Genomic DNA, 19,512 nt, shown 5'->3' with positions numbered 1-19,512 from the left:
CCAAAATCACTTGCTTTTGGGCTTGACTAATCAAGTAAGTATCAAGTTGCAGCCTCTTTGTATTTTCTAGCATGTGGGCCTCCACCAAGCCGTTCACCGATATTATGAGTGGCACTATAGATGTCTTTCTGAGGCCATAGATCTCCTTCAGTTCAAAGGCCAGGTCGTGATACTTACTGACCTTCTCCGTATAGGATTTGGTGATGTTGTCGTCAGCGGGAACCGATACGTCTATTATCTGTACAGACTTTTCGGTTTTATTGAACAACACAATGTCAGGGCGATTGTGTGCTATAGACCTATCTGTGACCATGGCAGTGTCCCAGTACAGCTTGAAGATGTCATTCTCCAGCACATCTCGTGGTTGGTAACTATGAAAACCGTCATTACTTTGCAGTAGACCTGTTTTCGTCGCGATTTCCCTGTGGTACACTCTGGCCATGGCGTTGTGGCGTTCCATATAATCTTTTGGGGCCAGTATAGGGCACGAGGATGTGATGTGCTGAATCGTTTCCAGGGCTCTGGAGCACCGTCTGCATAGGTATATTTATATATATATATATATAAATATATACCTATATATATATATATATATATATATATATATATATATATATATATATATATATATATATATATATATATATATATATATATATATATATATATATATATATATATATATATATATATATATATATATATATATATATATATATATATATATATATATATATATATATATATATATATATATATATATATATATATATATATATATATATATATATATATATATATATATATATATATATATATATATATATATATATATATATATATATATATATATATATATATATATATATATATATATATATATATATATACTTATAAAGTGCATACCTCAAAAGCTGTTCTGGACATTTTGAAATGTTCTTTGAATAGACCTCCCATGTAAAGAGGAATTGTATTTTCATAAAAATTTCCATTTTTTGGAATAACTGCTCTATTTTCACTTTCCAAATTAGGCAAAGGCTCAGCCAACTCTAGAACAGGTCCAATTATTGTATTGATTATATTTATTTCTTCGTCGTCATCAAAAATGAATGGAATAACTCTCAAATCCATGATCAATGTTTGGAAGGTGTTGCCTTATCTATGAGTGTTGCAATAAAAGATTAATAGTATCGAAGGGCGAAAGCAAACTTAGAAATTAAAATCTATAATATAACAGAAAGTTATTTCTAATCATAACATAACCTTCAAGAAGGAACCACAAAACATAATACTGATAAATCCTGAATTTTATTAGAAATAAGAATTTACCTATATGTATAGTGTAGTATTGTTACAGAATGCTACTGCATACTGAATATTATTTTTTTATATTGAATATAAGTAATTTATTCTGTAATATGGACACACCAATGGGATTGTTTTGAAAGAAAAATAATAAACTTGTTACCTAAGTACTTTTTTATATATTGGATCAACATAGCATAAAAAAGCAAATCACAAAGGCAGAACCTAATTAATTATCAGTAATGTTATTATAAAATTATACGTTAAGTACACTTTTCTCAAAATTATTGTAGGAAAAGGTACAAAAATACATAACATAATTCTGTTAAACAAAATAATCTTCCAATACTGGTGGTTTTACATGGAAAGAAATACTTGATTGACTTCCATTCAAACAAGTACATAAAGTAGACTGATATTTTACATAGTGATGATACTTTGTCATCAAGTTTCTCTAATAGTTCCATCGATAAAACCCCAGTAGTTTGGTACAGCTCCTCCCATATTACGAATTGGTACTTGGTAGACTAAAAACGAATTAAGGTAATATAATATATAAGTTAAGTTCAATTCAGCTAATTGCTTACCTATAACTAGAGCTGATAACTATTTCTATAAAGCCACTCATGTGCATTCAAATTATCTTAGAAGTGCCCATGGTTTTCCACAATGAAGTTTGCAGTTATAAAAATAAACTTCGATAATGATTGAGAGACTTGTAGTAAAAATTTTCCAAGTCAACTAGTCGATTTGTTTGAATTGGTTTTGATATATTTTCTACATCAACTGTATCTATTATGAAAAATCAATTCCTCAATAATGGTCCCAGCTAAAATCGCTAACGCTATTTGTTCTTTCATTTTCGATTTTGAACTTTTACCAAATGAATTATTTTATTTATCAGAATACAAAATAAAGGTGACAAAATATAAATATTTCAAATTTAAAGATCTGTCACTTTACTGACTTTCGTTAAAAGCACCTTGCAATAGTTCACTTTTAACGTCCAGAGGATCCTTTAATAAAAGATCGCTTATTTGTGCGTTGCAATAACTCTCTATTAACTCCGAGCAAAACAGTTCATAACTCAAAAGAAAGCGCGTTCGGTTATTACCTCGGACCACTCGGACTTGTCTGAACTGATCGTTTATTATATCCAGATTGAGGGGAAAACACATCTGGAGCGTTCGGCAAAGATATCTGATCAATCGGATGTCGATCTTTTTCGTCGGACGTTTTCGACCTAGCAAAACTATTTTATCCACAGAGTGTACCTTTGTCTATGAATTATTGGATTTTATCTGTCTATAATGCTTGTTTGTTTATAAAAATTAACATTTCGTCGTTGTTTGTACTGATAAATCTCAATACCTAACTTGTTATACTTCTATAATTGGATTTTGAATAAAATTATGGGTATGGAATGCAGATAACAAATGAATAGGCAGTGTGTATATTTTTGGAATGAGACATCTGGTGGTGACTTTGGACAATATCATTAGTAAGACTTTGGGGACAGATAATTTTTTCGTGTAATTATATAAAGTGTCGTCCATGTTCAGTTTATTCAGAAGAGCGATGGACATTTTAGCTAGGGATATGAAGAAAAAGGCCAAGCTTTTGAAAAAGCTGACCATGTTTACAATATATGAAGCTGACTGGTTTCATTACTTCTAAATAAATGAGACAGATTTCAGTGAATTTTCCACCTTATTATATCTAAATTAGGTAATGGATGAAGCAGAAGAAATTTACTCCTTCAAGGGTGTCGACTGGGACATCAGCAAGTCCCAGAAGTATTTTATAAATGTCCTGTTCGGCAATAAATATACCCAGCATGGAATTAATTGGGAATATAAAGCCAGATCAGTGTATTCAAGGTACTATATCTATATTTGTGTCAGCTAATAGTTTATTATCATACGAAAGTTTCAGAGAAAAAAATACCATATTCAGGAAAAGGACTTGAAGTTTGTCAGTCGGACCCGAGGCTTGTTGCTTTTCTGAATGGTGTTATTTTCAAGAATGGGGAGTCAGTGAAATTATTGGAAATCAAATGTTTATTCATTGGTAAGTTTCTAGTAAGTCATAGAGATTATTTTTATAATTGTTTATAATTTCAGGTCGAATTATATCTGCTGAAAATACTGAGCACCATTGCCAATATTTGAGAAGAGGAAAAGCCAGCTGATTTGAAAGAATGAATAAACATTATGCTAGAGTCTGATTAAGTATGGCAATTATGAATTTGAAAAATTGCGACTCTATAGTGTTCTCATCTGGTGATAAACGTTCAAAACTGTTAGTGAGCCATTTGATGAAGAATTCACAAAAAAATAATTCTTATAACTTGAAATGATTTATTTTAAAAATATGCTTTACACATTGTGCCTTAATTGTGCTGTAATAAGACCATCCAGAATAAGAAAAGTTCCGAATCATACATGTCTGAAGTTTTACATGTTATAACTTCCAGATTATTGAAAAATTTGAGTCCAGTTGTTATTAGTAAGAGAGTAAAAGATTTGCTATTGGATCATACAATATACAGGTTGAGTGATTTATTTAGAAATCATTTTTGTAAATATTATTTGATAATTTGTAACTACAAACATATTAATGTTTTCATTACAATGACTATTGATACTATTCATTTATAGTTTAAGATTTTTTGATTGACAAGCCATGTCAACTTTTGATGGCGTATGTTTTTATGGATTTCTTGTGTGCAAATAAATTATCATTATTATCAAATAGTGCATTGATTTTACATATAATTTATTTATCCTATGGCAGTAAGTTATCCCATCACACATTCCCTTGGCACCATAGTCCATTAAATTACTGATGAAAATAAAAGATATCATCTTCCAAATCACTTGGATCAATTTGACATGAAAATTCCTTTTTTCCTTCTAAAACTTCCATTGAAACATTTTTGTCTTCATGAAACGAATGGAGGTTTTAGAAGTGATTCCTCCTTGGAAATATACTTCCTACTAGATCAGACCATTTTTCTTTTATATCTTTTCATTTTTGTAGAGGAATTAGATATCCGTTTTTTTTTACTTCTGAAATAAGTAGAATGAGATTAGATAAACCTTAGAATATAGATAGATTATTAATGTTCTAAGAGATAAACGTAACATAATTTAAACTAACCTCTACAAATCATTGGGCTAAATGAAGTTCTCTTATGATCATTATTCCTCACGTTTCACACAAAATGAGCACTGCATATTTTATGGAATACTTCAGGTTGCCATTTCTCTCAAAGTATGATCAGCACTACAATAAGTTTTAGATGAGAGACATTTGCTATCATTTCTCAAATAGTTTTATCAAACTCTTCTCACACTAATAATCCTTCTTTCTCGAGCTACTTTTTCTTATTGTAATATGAATTGTGGCAACCAACTACATAGCAATGAATTTGTGAATTTCTTGCAGTAAATAATTAATAATATTAAAGTCCTTACCTTCAGAATTTTTCCGTATTTTTCAATATTGAAAACAAAATCAACTTAAAACTTCTTAGTATAGTTAAAAAAAGCATAAATTTCTAACGCCTCTTCAGCAGGCAAGACAGTAAAAGTGTATATTATGAATATTGATTAAGTTTTACTAATGATTTCATTTCATTTAGCCACGAAGGGCGCCACATGCATACATCAAAGAACTGACATAACAGCTGAAGCTCAGGATGCTCTGTACCGTTCGTTTATTTCAGATAAATCTTGATTATTTGTAAAATTTGTGGTCACGTGACTAAAATATCCGTCCGCTCTCGGATGCTATTGCCGAACGCGCTAAGAGAAGAGCAAATGACCTTGCTGCCACTTTCATTTGTCATTTTTCATCATTTCACCTTGGTAAAAATTCAACATGGCGACTTGACAGTGACGTATCTGTTTACATAATTGCCAATATTTTAATATGCAATAATAGAAAAAATAATATTTTACTATCTACAATATAAAAGTATCAAGTTATTGAAAAGTGCATAATATTTATTGTGATATCTGGTGGTATCAGATAATGATTATCGCATAGTGAAATATATGATCCTAAAAATGATAATAACTTAAGTTAAAAATCTTAACTTCATACAAAGGCTGTATGTTTTTGATATGTTTTGCTCAGAAAATCTTCAAGTAGCTATTGGTCTTCATAACTAAGTAATGTAAGTATTTCAAAAATGAATTTCCATCCCCAACAATGTTAAATTCATTTAATATTTTTGTAGAAAGTTCCCTTTGTTTAAAGTTGGTTTTTGCAACCTAAATAATATTGAATCCGATGAACTTATTTACTAATCTCCATTGGTTCGAATATAATAATACTACTAATATAACTGTATTCTATGAATTGAAAAGAAATCACGTCCAAATTTACAATATAAAAACAAACATACTAATTTTAATTCTTGAAAAAACTCAGGAAATAAGATTCAAATCATTAGGAAGTCAATCGAACAACCTTATGCACAGATGTTAGGGTTGTTTTTCAGGGATTGACAGTTTATGTATAGGTATATCACAATTTCTTAAATGATAGACATTTTGGTAAATATTACATCTTAAGGGATGGTATTTATTTTGGGGTGACAATATTTAGGTTTGCAAGGTTGGTTTGCTCTTCAGGAATGCGTCTTGTGTATTTATCTTGAAGTGTTTAGATTAGAAAAGTTTGTGTTGTCAAATATTTGATGATTTATGCAATCTGGTCTGTAACAATCTTGATTGAAATCTTGGAGTAATTATCGGGTCTAGTTGTTGGTGAGGTTGGAGGTTGGTATATAATTCTTCCCTCCGACGACAAGACGTCTTCGTCTTGTGGAGCCGTTGGTAATTTGGAATATACTGTATGAACGAAGGAATGTAATTCTAAAGGTTTTTCAAGTTCTTCGACTTCTGTTTTCAAAGATATCATATCATTCAGGTGTTTTGTTTCCAAGTGTTTGAGTTTTCTTGTCTTGAATGTTTCGGATGTTATTTTGGGCATGATGTAGGTGAAATTTATGTCTGCATTCTCGAAGATTATGTCTTTAATTATTATTCTGCACTGGTTGTCTGAGGATATTGAATAGTTTCCTTCAACTTCCTTATTATTTCTTCGATTTCCGCAGTCTTCAATAATTTTTGTGTTCTCTTTGTTGCAGAAAAGGATTTTGCCATTTTCAAGTTGTATTGACACTCTGTAGTTGTTGATTGCTTCGGCGAAGTTGCACTTTGTCAGGTTATTGAGGGAACATCTAATTTCCATTTGCTTCTTTGTGCACAGTAGATGGGTCTCGACATGTGGGCATTGTTCTCCGGTCCAGAGTTCTTTGTTTGAGTTGTATAATCTGTATTTTGCAGGTGGGAGGATTATTTGACCGGAATGGTTTGGTATAGGGTAGATTCTTTGATAGGTGGAGGATTCGGTTTGTAGGATTGGGATATATAATATACATGCCAGTGTTTTATCTACTGATACAATTCTAGATTTTGAGAATTCAATGATTTTAAATAGATGCAAAACGTCAAGTTCAAATAATTTCTCTTTTTTGTATATCAATTTCAAGTGATCTAAGACTGCTTTTTATTCATTTGTTGATATTATTTTAAGGTTTGTAACATTATTGTAAGCTAGAGTTATAGTCCTCTGAATATTTTTTATAACTGAGAGTAATTTTTGTGATAAATACATGTTGTATTGGATGGACTGTTGTATACTAATTTCATTATTTTGTTGATAGCATCAATTGATTTGTTTGGATTTTTTTGGATGTTATTTTGATCATTTATATATCTATCAGATATGTGGTTAGCAAATGATGTAAATTTATTGATTTGAGTTGTAATTTTTTGATTGTTCTCGAAAAGGTTTTCTAATTGATTAGGGTAAGTGCACTGGTTCTCGACCAGTTAACGAAAACATCGATTTTGAGCACGATTTTTTCACACATAAACTTATCAAATTTTAATGGTGTTGGTGTTCATCGATTCTTTGGGGAGTTTTAAATGATTTGTCATATAATTTTAAACGTTCTTTTTGCATTTAACCGTTGAAATGTGAAAACATAGAGAAAATCTGCATATTCACTGGTTCTCGACCAAGCCGCTGTGTTCTCGACCATTTTTGTGTTAGTTCTCGACCACTAATAATAGTGGCCCTTGCCTCTCGTCTCCACTTGAAATTTTTTTTTGAAACTTTAGAGCGAGATGAGTGATTAGTACTTCCTTTCGTACCGTACCATCGACATCACTACCTATCAATCAGATGGGTTTTAGATGAGGTTATTAAGTAAGAAACACTCGAAACGTAAAAGAAAATTTATTTGAGAAAGTTTCCACTTTCTATAAATAGGTTTTTTAAAATAGGAACTCATATTGAACAACTTTCTTTGGTTAAGTAAGTATATAAAATATAAAAAAAATATAAAACTAATGAGTATATAAAATATAAAAAAATAATAAACTAATAAGTATATAAAATATAAAAAAATATATAAAACTAATAAGTAAATAAAATATAAAAAAATATAAGTGATTTGGTCTTTGGTTTTTTCACGTCTTGATTTAGCATAAATCACATTTATAATCTCTTGCAGCTGCTTCAACATAAGGTATATCATAAAACTCCGTACATTTTTTATGGAACCAATTTTCACAGAAGTTACAGCCAATATTTTTCTTTTCGTCATCCTCTGTATCGCTGTTTAAATTGTCTTGGCACAAGGCACAAGGAATCTTTATCATTTTTGTTGAGGATTCTGCAGGCATTTCTCGGGCAGTTGTCTTCTTCTGTCGATTTTCTTTTTGTTTTCTTCTTTCCTCTCTCTTTCTTTGAACCTCCATAGTTTTTTGCTGTTTTTCTTCATCTTTTTTTTTATAAAATTACCTCCATTTAACGCTGGAAATTGCACTTGGAGCTGTTCCCATGTTTTTTCTGTTGGTTTTAATACTTTTTTTGAACGTGTCCGGATAACTCAAGTGATCGTCGAATGCTTGACTGAGGGAATGTCGTTGGTCATCTCTGTTGTTGGTAAGTGTGTGTAATGGATCTCTGATCGTGATATTTGTGTGATTTTTTTATTTTCATCAATATTGAGGTCTTCTCTCTGATTTGTATAATCAGCCTCAGTAACGGTAATATTTTCTCCATTTGGTTGGTTGATACTGGAGCTGATTAAATCAAAATTCATAAAGGGATCTGACATGTCAATGATAGGAAGCACTTCTGCATCCAAAACGTTGACAACCGAATTTGAAAAGCAACTCGGCAGACTAATATTGCTAATATCTACAAGATTGCTTGATTCTATCGCCAAAATCGGTTCAGAGGAGTTTTCCAGCGAATTTTGTTTTTTTCTGTCTAAACTCTTTCTTGGAGTTACCACTGTTTGTTCTAATGTATCAATTTCTCGCAGAATCACCTCTGTGCTAATACCATATCCCTCCAATTCATGTTTTAATCTTTTTATTACTTTCTTTGCTGATCTGACATCACGTTGAGAAATGAATTCACTTGACCTTCGTGAAGGTACTTGTGGTTTCTTTATCTTCTCAGCGTTGTTGAGTACACATTTTGTGTAATCAACAGCATCTGGATTCAATGGAAAAATTCCACATTTTCTAAATCCATTTTGTACATTCATTGCGGAGTCTGCTTTGTTGGTTAATGCCTCATTAAAAATTGAACAAAAGTTCATCTTCGTCACACAAGAATTGATATTTTCCGGCCTACTTTGCCACAAGCGAATGGTCTTTTTCCAATCAGCTTTCATGGCCCTGAAAACACTGACATCTGCTGGCTGTAGAATGTGGGTGGTGTTAGGTGGTAAAGCATATAATATTACTTGGTTTTCATCGCACCATTGACTTGTCGCCATAGTGAGATGAGATTTATGCCCATCTACGAAAAGGATGACAGGTCTAGGGATGTTTTCTTTCAATAGCCATTTATTGAAGTCATTACATAAGTATTCGTAAAAAACTTCTGACGTCATCCATCCTTTTTCTGACCTACCCAAGACCCAGTCACTTGGCATGCTATCTACTAATGCCCTTGGTGGCCTTATATAGGGAAAAAGCACCAAAGGAGGTGTACATTTACCTTCAGCATTAAAAGTTATCAAAACGGTAACGTTCTCTTTTTCATTACCCTGCTGAATATTGTATAAGTTCTTAAACCCTTTTGGGCCTAAAACCTTGCCAGTTTTCGGGCATAACGCAAAGCCAGTTTCATCTCCGTTGAATATTCTTCTGGGATCAGCAAGTATATTCAATAAATCTTTTTCAGTTAAAAATTGTACCAGCTCCCTAAACCACTTTCTGATGAATTCCTCTGTAACTAAGGCTCGCGCTTTATTTATGCTCTCCGCTTCTTTCAGACTTCTTTCAGACTTATTTCCGGATTTCTTTTCAAAAAATTTAAGTACCACGTTTGTTGTGGTACACCATTTTTAAATAAGTTGGGATTAGTATCTGATGCAATCTTGCTCACTGTATTAAGGAGCATCTCTTTTTTCACCGGAAATCCACATTTAGCCAGATTTATTACCCAATTTTTGATGCGCTCTTCTCCTTCTACAGAAAGCAATGGAGGTGGTCCAGGTTTCTTTAAAGTATCTGATACTCTTCCGGAAAGTCTATCTAATAATGTCGTCTTTGGTACGTTAAATCGTCTACATGCTTCCCTTATTTTCATTTTGTTTTCTCTTACTTCGAAAAGCGCATTTTTCAAATTATCAGCGTCATACTGGTACATTTTTCTTTGTTTCTTCTTCGGTGTTGGATTGATGACCTCACTGCTTGCCTTTGTTTTGTTGTTTATGGGAGCCACTAGAATAAACGAGTCTTGAATTAGCATATTCAAAAAATATTTTCTGCAGTGGGTCCATGAAAAAAGTATGATACGGTCGAGAACCAAATATTAGTACTAAACTAATTCTCGACCACCAGTGGTCGAGAATTAAGTACAATGAAATTGGTTCTCGACCGCGAATAAATGAAAGGTAGAAATAAGTGTTTTAACGTTAATTATGTGGTCGCAAACTAATATTAAGAAAGTAAATATATAAATGAATCAAAGTATCGCAAAAAAAACGAAAATGATCCATCAGAATTATATCGGTTGAAGTAAACAATTATTGAAGTAACATATTGGTTCTCGACCACTTTGGTCGAGAACTAAAAGGTACAAATTTTCCAATACCAGTTCCCGACCACCGAATATTTAACAAAAAAATATACATTTATTTGCTTTTTGACACAAATACACTTGAAAATATGTCTAATAGTTCATATGAAACAAAATATACACACATAATTCATTTAAAATAAGAAATACTTACTGTTTTCTAGTCATAGATGACGAAGCACTTTTCTAAGAGAGGACGAGAAAGAACCCTTCACTATGATAGACGATTATAAACTGATTTTTAGCGCGAAAACTTCAACCTCTACCCCCACTATGCAAACTATCTTGGAAGGGTAGAATGGTCGAGAACACGTACGGCGGAAATATTTAGCACTACATGGTATAGTTTTATTATTATTTTGTCTCAAAGCACGGAATGGTCGAGATCCAGTGCTGGTCGGCTAACCAGTGCATCTACCCTATTTAAAGTATTCAAGTCATCTTGATCAAGATTTCCTGTAACAAATCGAATTATTGATCCAAGTGTATCTATAGAATGTTTGTTTCTAAATGAGAGTTTCGACAGTTCATCATCTATTTCTAGACAGTTCTTTGAGGGAGTTTGCTCAAGGACATGTATTATTACATTTCAACAATAGAATTATTAGTATTAGACCATAAGTGCGAGAAGTTAATTTCAATTTGGGTTATGTTAATATAAAAATAGAATTTATGATAATGGTCGAGTAACTTGGCTGTTACTAAGTCCTCGATGAAGTAGCTGTCGCATTTAATTTCTTCTATTTGAAGGAGGGTTGTCCTGTAATGGAAAATTAATAATAATAATAATAATAACTGATCTTTATTGATATGTTATCAACAGGCCATCGACCAAAGTCCTTCAGCCCATATTGGGTTGAAATACATTTCTAAATATCTACAAAAAAAAAAAAAAAACATAAGTACTTTAGGAATTTATGTAACTTCTTAATTTTTGGAGTAAAGTGCAAGTTGAAATTTTCTGCGTGGGTTATCTGCTGGTTCGTCGTGCATGAGATCACTTATATCGTCCAATTCTTTTAGCCTTTGTATGAATTTATTGTTGAGTTTCTCAATGCGCCCTCCAATGGGTTCTACCTTGGTTCTGCTATATAAAAGGTGATTTGGGGGATTGTGCAGTCGGTTGTTTGGATGTCTCATTTTGGTTATTGCTCGAAGGGATGTTGTTTCAGCAACCTCTAGAATTTTGATCACCGACTCCCTGCAGTTCGCATATAGGGGATGTCCATACTCAATTATTGGTCGACATATAGACTTGTAAATGATCGTTGCTGTTTTCATGTCAATTCCTTGATTGTTGTAGGTCAAACATCTAAAGTGTTTAGCTCTAGCTATCATTTTCTTCTTTATGTTGTTCGCATGAAGTTTCAGGCTGGCTTTGCTGTCAATTTGAATTCCCAGGTATTTTATTGATGGTGTTGGTTTTTCTATTTTATTGTTTATTGCAATAGTTGGAGATTGGTGATTTATGTTGTGGTTGAATATGATTAACTGTGATTTTTCTGGATTGGCCTTCAATCTCCACTTTGAAAACCATGATGTGATGTTATTAACATGCTCTTGAAGATTTTTCATGCAGTCTTCCAATGTTTTCCCATGTGAAATTGCTAAAGTGTCATCTGCATATTGTAGTATATATTGTTGGGTATTATGGATTGTGGGAATGTCACTGCAATATATGTTATATAGAAGAGGAGAGAGTGGGGATCCTTGAGGTGTACCCTGCATGGGAGTGAAGAAGTTAGATTCTGAGTCGCCAATTTTTATTTTCAATCTTCTATGCTTTAGGTATGAACCTATTATATGGATAAGATATGATGGTGTGTCTTTCTTGAACAATTTGTATAGTAAACCCTTTATCCACATGCTGTCAAATGCTTTATTAGTGTCCATACATACTGCTGCAGTTTTCCTATTGTTTAATTGTGCATTTTGTAGATTTGAGAAGAAAATTGTGAGGGGGTGAACTGTTGCTTTCTTTCTGCGGAAACCAAATTGGTATTTGGGAATGAATTATTTGAAGTGTTCCTCAAGTTTAGCTTTAATTATTTTCTCTAATAGCTTTCCTAGTACTGGCGAGAGTGTTATGGGCCTATAGTTTTCTACTTTTTTATGATCTTTATTAGTTTTTGCTATTAGAATGATGGTACCAGTTTTCCATATTTCTGAAAAGGTTTGGTTATTCAGACACCATTCATATATCTTCATTATGTGTTCGTGTATGTGTTGGTTCAATTGTTTGACGATACTCCATGGAATATTATCTGTCCCTGGCGCACTATTTTTGGTATTATGTAGAATTTCATAGTACGTGGCTTCCTCAATTTGCTCTGATTCCCTTTCCCGCTCGTTATTGTTGAAGTAATCAAAATAACAAGTAGGGGTTTTTCATATTTGTTTCGGAGGCATGTTTCGCACTCATTAATAATTTTATTTATTCTCGTTCTCATGTCTGGTCAATAGAATTTTGTTTTCAAATTATTATGTGTTTCAATAACACCATTATGATTTTAGTTGTGATAATCTAATATAACTTCATTTTGTTCATCTGTTTTCTCGATATCTTGGCAAAGTGTATTACTTTTTATAATTTTGATATTGCTTTCAAAGATTGATTTATAAATTTCTAACAATAATGGTTCCAATTTTGAGTCGTGGAAAAATATTTTGTAAATTGTTGTTTGAGTAATCAATCTTTGCATTTAATTTCTGTAGGTCGTGACTACCTAACAATGCATCGAATCTGTCGTGCCATTTGATCACATGATCTTGACAGGGATATTTTATTTAGAATTCTTGTAGTATGGGAAATTTTACGTTTCTATCATCGCTAATTGTTTGAGTCAAAGATTCAACTGTAAATTGTTCTTTGAAGAGATGGTTTTTAAAATAGTTCAATGCTGGACCGGGGTTCATAATACTATTACTTGCTCCTGAGTCGATAAGAATTTTAAGATTTAAATTAGATATAGTTTTGGTTTGTTAGAGATGCTATTTATGTCTAAGTGCGTTGGTTTTCCGAGGCTCGCATTTGAAAATTTTCTTCTTCTATTGAGTATTGATCGTCTTCAACATAAAGTTTTTCAGACATAAATGTTGGTTTTGATTGTTGCGTGAATCTGTATCTATTTGAGTTACTTGAATTATTTGGGGGATTTCTGAAGGAATGTCGGGTAGTAATACTCATTAGAGAAGGTTTATTCTCAGCTCTTCCGAATGTATCGGATCTAGTGATGAGTATTTGGTGATTTGGGACGAAGTGTTGTTGAGGAAAATCACGTTGAGGTCTCTGAGGATAAAACGGTTTTCTATTTGAAGGTTTCGTTTGAGAACACATGAATTTCATGAAGTTAACATGAGCATTGTTATTGTCTTATTTTCTACATTCTATTAATGCTTGTTTCAAAGAACATACGTTCAGACTCTTTAAATGTCTACAGTACGGTTCTAGGATTTCAGCTATGAATGTTGCTAGTGCTTGGTTGGTGTAATTATTTTCCTTAAAAATCCGAATGTCTCTATTTATTTCTCAAACGCTTACACGTTCTAATAGAATTCGTAGTTTTATTTTTATTCTTTCGTGATATTGTTCGTAACTCTAGTTGAAATTTTGACAGCAAGTGTCATGTAACAGAAGTTCTTCCGATCTTGGATCGCCAAATTTTTGAGCCAAAAATTTTTTTATTTCAGACCATTGAGTACAAAGTGAATTTACTAAAACGTCTCTAGCTTCGCCATTTAATTTTGATTTCACTGTTTCTAAGAGAAGTTTATTAAAAAGACTGTTTTCATCTTTTTTCAATGAGTTTAAGTACGTTTCAGCTTGATTAAGAAAATGGCCAATAATATTTTGGCACCATGTCCCTACCCATGTTAATCTCTAATTGTGTGATTTTCATTTCTTAGTTATTAAAGTAAGGATTCGATTTAAAATCAATGGGAGATATGTATATTATAGAGGAAAAAAAATTGGAAGGAATTACAGAAAAACAACTAGTTTCATCGTCTGCAGGTGAAGATGACTTGGGTTATTTTCTGTTTCTTGAAAATTTTCTCCTACAGCAACAATGATTAGATGGATGCCCAATAGAGTTTCTTCGGGAAATTTCTTGAATTAGTGAATACTCTTCAGAGAGACCGGTGAATCTCAATCAATTTCCGTTTCACTATCCTGTTCGCAGCGCCAATTACGTAAATTGCACACAAGAATAACTTTTAAAAAAGATTTATTTCAGCATTATAACAATATATGAGTTTTCTCTAGTGTAAAACCAAAAAGAAGACTGATTCCAGGATTACATTGCTTTAGTATTTATAGGAGAAGGGCTTGAGATTTTGAGAAGTTAACATAATGTATCTAAACACGAATATCACAATTTGTTAAATGATAGACATTTTGGTAAATATGTATTACATCTTAAGGGATGGTCTTTATTTTGGGGTGACAATATTTATGCTAGGCTTGCAGGGTTGGTTTGCTTATCATGAATATGTCTTGCGTATTTATCTTGAAGTGTTTAGGTTAGAAAAATTTATGTTGTCAAATATTTGATGATTGATGCAATTTGGTCTGTAACAATCTTGATTGAAATTTTGGAATCATTATCGGGTCTAGTTGTTGATGAGGTTGGAGGTTGGTATGTAATTATATATAAGCTCCAAAACCATGAATTTGTCACAAGTTTCTGTATGGTGGAACTGTAATCTTTTTTGAGAGCAGCCTATGGAATGTATGCAAACCTTTACAGGTTGAGTGTTCCCTTTATGTGTGTAGCACTGGAATATTAACTTGTGATAATTGATAATTACATGTGTTTAAAGGCTAAACACAACTCCCTTAAAAAGTTTGACATATTTCATGATAAGTTCTTACTGTTACTGGAAGCATCATATAGAAATAGGAAAATTCAGTCTGTGATAGCAGGCGACTATACCATTGATATTCTAAATGAAACAAACATACTGAAAAAGAATTAATAGTTCTAATATATAATCTAAAATCACTCATTAAAGAATCTACCAGAGTAACAACAGACACAAAAACATCGTTTGACAATATGTTTACAAACATGATAATAGGACAAATATCAAACAATCACATTTGTCCGATTAACTTGCTCAAAGGTTTGAATTTAACCGAGACGACATAATCACCACTCACGCTAAAACTAGAACAATAAGAAAATTTGCAAAAGATGCCATGCTATAGTTCAACAGAAAATTATCAGAAACTGACTGGAGTAAAGTTGAAATGGATGATAGAGACATGATTGGAAAATGGAATTATTTTGCTACTAAGAAAAAATATTTCTTCGAATCACAATTTCCCTATCTAAAAATGAAAACAAACAACAATAGATATTTCCATAGATGCCTGATATTGGCTAATGTAACCAATATAGACTGTTTTTCATCTTCTGTTGCAAGAAGCATGTTCGTTTATTTTTCGCTGTAATTTTTGTTTTGTATTATACAGTAAGGATTGTGTAATTATTGTGACCCCACACACACATGTTAATTATTCCTATACCATTTAAGGTCATTTATATGTTAAAGGGGGTTTCCCGTTTATTCGCAATACTACATATTATATGTTTCGTGATAATAATAAAATAAATAAATAAACAACACAATTCAGATAATATATGGAGCCGATTTCTTGGTAGTCTGGCTCAATACAACATGAAATGCTTATTTCAAATTGAAGAAACAATAAAAAGCTGAACTGTGTGATACACATTCAACATAACGATACATCACTATAAACAATGCGATACACTGGGAATCTTTGATATTTCAAATTAACAATCTCTTTTAGCATATAGTATAATTTTCTAGACAAAAAGCACTGTCCTGAATAGTTTATTTCTAACACAAAAACAAGCGGCATGATCTCATAGTAATGGGTCTTGGAGAATGTGCTGCATATCTTATTCAGGGTACGGTCCCTTTATCACCTTTGTTACTAAGTTGGTTAGTAAGTTTATATCAAATTCCTCAAAAAGCGGTGACTCTTTCCTCGGTTAGTTATCTGTCACCATAGAAACCTTACTTTTATTCTGGTGAGGTAACTCCAACTCGTTTTGTCATTTGTCATTTTAATTTTCACATTATCGTTTATGAACATTTTTTTCATGGCATCCGACACTTAAAACTTTATTATTTCAATTATGAAATAAATTCCCTTCAGACCAATTAGGAATTTTTAGTTGTTTGCAAATTACAAGAATTAAACCATTTCAACCTCCAAAATTCTGCCAAACAGAAATTTTGTTTACCAATGACAATTGTCAAGCGGTTCGTATATACAAACCGCTAAGAACTGCTCTGAAATTCTCTGCAATATACGGACCATATCCTTAACACACAATTTTGGGATTGCAGATATTGTTTCTTCAGGTGAAGATGATTTTTTTCTGCAGAATTGTATGGAATGAACTTCAATCGAATAAGAATCTTGTCATGGCCACCAAGACTACCTGATTTCACATGCTTGGATTATTTTTTTGTGGGGGACTCTTGAAATAAAGACTACTATGAAGAAATGACTCAAACGGATTGACTGCATTCTAGCAGTATTTGATGAGGTAGGAAATTGAACTGAGAAATAAAAAAATATGTAGTGTATTGAATACAAAAAGACAAAAGGGGTTTAAAAGAAATGCAAGAATTCTCGAAAAAAAGGGATGAATGTTATTCTACTTTCTTCATTAATTTTTGTGATTAGTTCATTTCACATTTTTTAGATAAGTTTTTATTCCTTCCATCGTTTCTTTACTTATTTGCATTCAGGAAATAAACTGTTCCAAAACATAATTTTCTGAGAATGAAATATTACTATCACTTAACTACTCATACCTTGGAGTATTTTTTCAACCCCTGTATTGTTGTGTCTCGTTGTTGGGAGTTCAGCTGACCTTGTATACTATTGCACAGTATTTGTGGAAAAAACAAAACTCACTTCGTTTAGTGGACTGTATTTATTTTATACTACACTAATATTTACAGCTTGTCGTTGTCTACCGTTGTGGTCTGGGCAGTTCGTTGCGATGTAATGTAATGAGAGAGGGTACTAAATTCACCCTGTCCGTTTACTATGTACAGTGCATCCCATTTTGGGTGAGACTGCCAGGTTTCTCGCTTGTTATTTAGGATAGAGCCTTGCGGTTTTCACGTTCCTGTCCTACTTTTTCGTGAAACTCAAGTTGGGCTAATCAGATTTTGCATAACTGTTTCCGTTCAAGAGATACAGGGTGATTTTGGAAATTGATACTTTTCAGACCCCTTCTTTATCTCCGAAGTTATTAGAAATAATGCTGAGGTAAAAACTACGTCTGAATCAGAATTTTGCGTAGAATCCAGTGGCGTACTCAATTTTTTTTTCGGGGTATGGTTTTGAAGATTCAACACAAACCTATATTTTTTTCAATGGAACACCCTATATATCATTACCTCGTTCAATTCGTTATTTTTTTCCCTTCAAAATGATACTATATAGGTAGGATGGTCAGAAATGTTAAAAAAACACTAAAACATCAAATAATGATGATTTTTGTTAATGAGCAATGGATTTTCCATATGAAAAAAAGGATTAATTGGATAATTTTCATTTGTGATTTTTATTTATAGTAGAGTAAGCAAACAAATATAATACACTCATCACAAATATGAAAAACAAAACGTAGGTACCTACCTAATAGCAACAAATGAATAATAAAAAAATTCATAAACATTGCCTAATATCTTACAGATTAAACTGTTCAAATTGCTGTCCATTTTCCCTAATACATATAATATACTACAGTAAAAGACATAACAGTCTCAAAGAACTTCGTGCATCAAGAGAGGCAGTTTTCCAGGATTTACAAAACCGCCCTTTTATAATATTAAATGCACTCAGGCGTATTGAAAAGTTTTGTCAATTATGTATAAGAGGAAAATGGACAGTAATTTGAACAGTTTAAGCTGTAAGATATCATGCAATGTTTATGAATTTTTGTATTATTTATTTGTTGCTATTAGGTAGGTACCTACGTTTTGTTTTTCATGTTAGTGATGAGTGTATTATCTTTGTTTGCTAACTCTACTATTTATAAAAATCACAAATTAAAATTATCCAATTGAACCTTTTTTTTATATGGGAAATCCATAGCTCATCAACAAAAAATCATCATTATTTGATGTTTTAGTGTTTTTTTAACATTTCTGACCATTCTACCTATATAGTATCATACATCATTTTGAAGGGAAAAAAATAACGAATTCAACGAAGTAATGATATATAGGGTGTTCCATTAAAAAAAATATAGGTTTGTGTTGAATCTTCAAAACCATACCCCGAAAAAAAAAATTGAGTACGCCACTGGATTCTACGCAGAATTCTGATTCAGACGTAGTTTTTACCTCAGCATTATTTCTAATAACTTCGGAGATAATGGAGGGGTCCGAAAAGTATCAATTTCAAAAATCGCCCTGTATCTCTTGAACGGAAACAGTTATGCAAAATCTGATTAGACCAACTTGAGTTTCACGAAAAAGTAGGACAGGAACGTGAAAACCGCAAGGCTCTATCTTAAATAACAAGCTAGAAACCTGCCAGTCTCACCCAAAATGGGATGCACTGTACGGCTTCGAGTTCGCGCACTATGAGCGTCGATCTGGGGGACTTGGGTACAAAGACTTAACATGCCGCCTCCCTTGAAAGATCTCAGCTTTCAACATAAATATAAATTATATACAATAAAATTACTACAAACTAATTGGTTCTATACAAATGCCTTGAATGAACAAATATGAAAAATTGTCATACCATTTCAATTGTTTGGTTCACTAATCGTCTGTGATCGAGTCTGTAATGGGTAGCACACACACTTTCGCTATCGAACGTTTAAGTAAGGTTCCACTGCTCACTCGTACGGTCACTACGCGAACTATTCCGTCTGCTCCTGGATGAAGTTCCTCAATTCTTGCGATGGGCCAACGAAGTGGTGGGTGGTTCGCTTCTATTAGTACCACTAGACT

The 19,512-nt window shown here is 32.4% G+C and overlaps 1 protein-coding gene and 1 long non-coding RNA gene across 6 annotated transcripts in view; one reads left to right on the top strand and one right to left on the bottom strand.

The window, feature by feature from the left end:
- Positions 1–3,651: 3,651 nt before the first annotated feature.
- On the bottom strand, positions 3,652–5,107 carry LOC123673573. The gene is made up of 3 exons (XR_006746498.1): positions 4,785–5,107; positions 4,468–4,593; positions 3,652–4,376 (listed from the first exon to the last, which is right to left on the bottom strand). It is a non-coding gene; the product is annotated as an uncharacterized LOC123673573 (long non-coding RNA).
- An 85-nt stretch (positions 5,108–5,192) lies between these two features.
- LOC123673532 (zinc finger protein PLAG1-like) overlaps positions 5,193–19,512 on the top strand; it is a 57,262-nt gene continuing 42,942 nt past the window's right edge. For 2 of the 5 annotated variants that reach the window (XM_045608106.1, XM_045608082.1), the window contains exons 1-2: positions 5,193–5,488; positions 16,876–17,078. The gene's annotated coding sequence lies outside the window, so the exon portion shown is untranslated. The remainder of the gene's footprint in view (positions 5,489–16,875; positions 17,079–19,512) is intronic. The other 3 variants (XM_045608099.1, XM_045608073.1, XM_045608091.1) reach the window with 2 other exon arrangements.

The sequence above is a fragment of the Harmonia axyridis genome, chromosome 1, assembly GCF_914767665.1.
Source record: "Harmonia axyridis chromosome 1, icHarAxyr1.1, whole genome shotgun sequence".
Lineage (NCBI taxonomy): Eukaryota > Metazoa > Arthropoda > Insecta > Coleoptera > Coccinellidae > Harmonia > Harmonia axyridis.
Note: the sequence above shows the minus strand (reverse complement) of the source record. Positions and strands in the feature narration are given on the sequence as shown.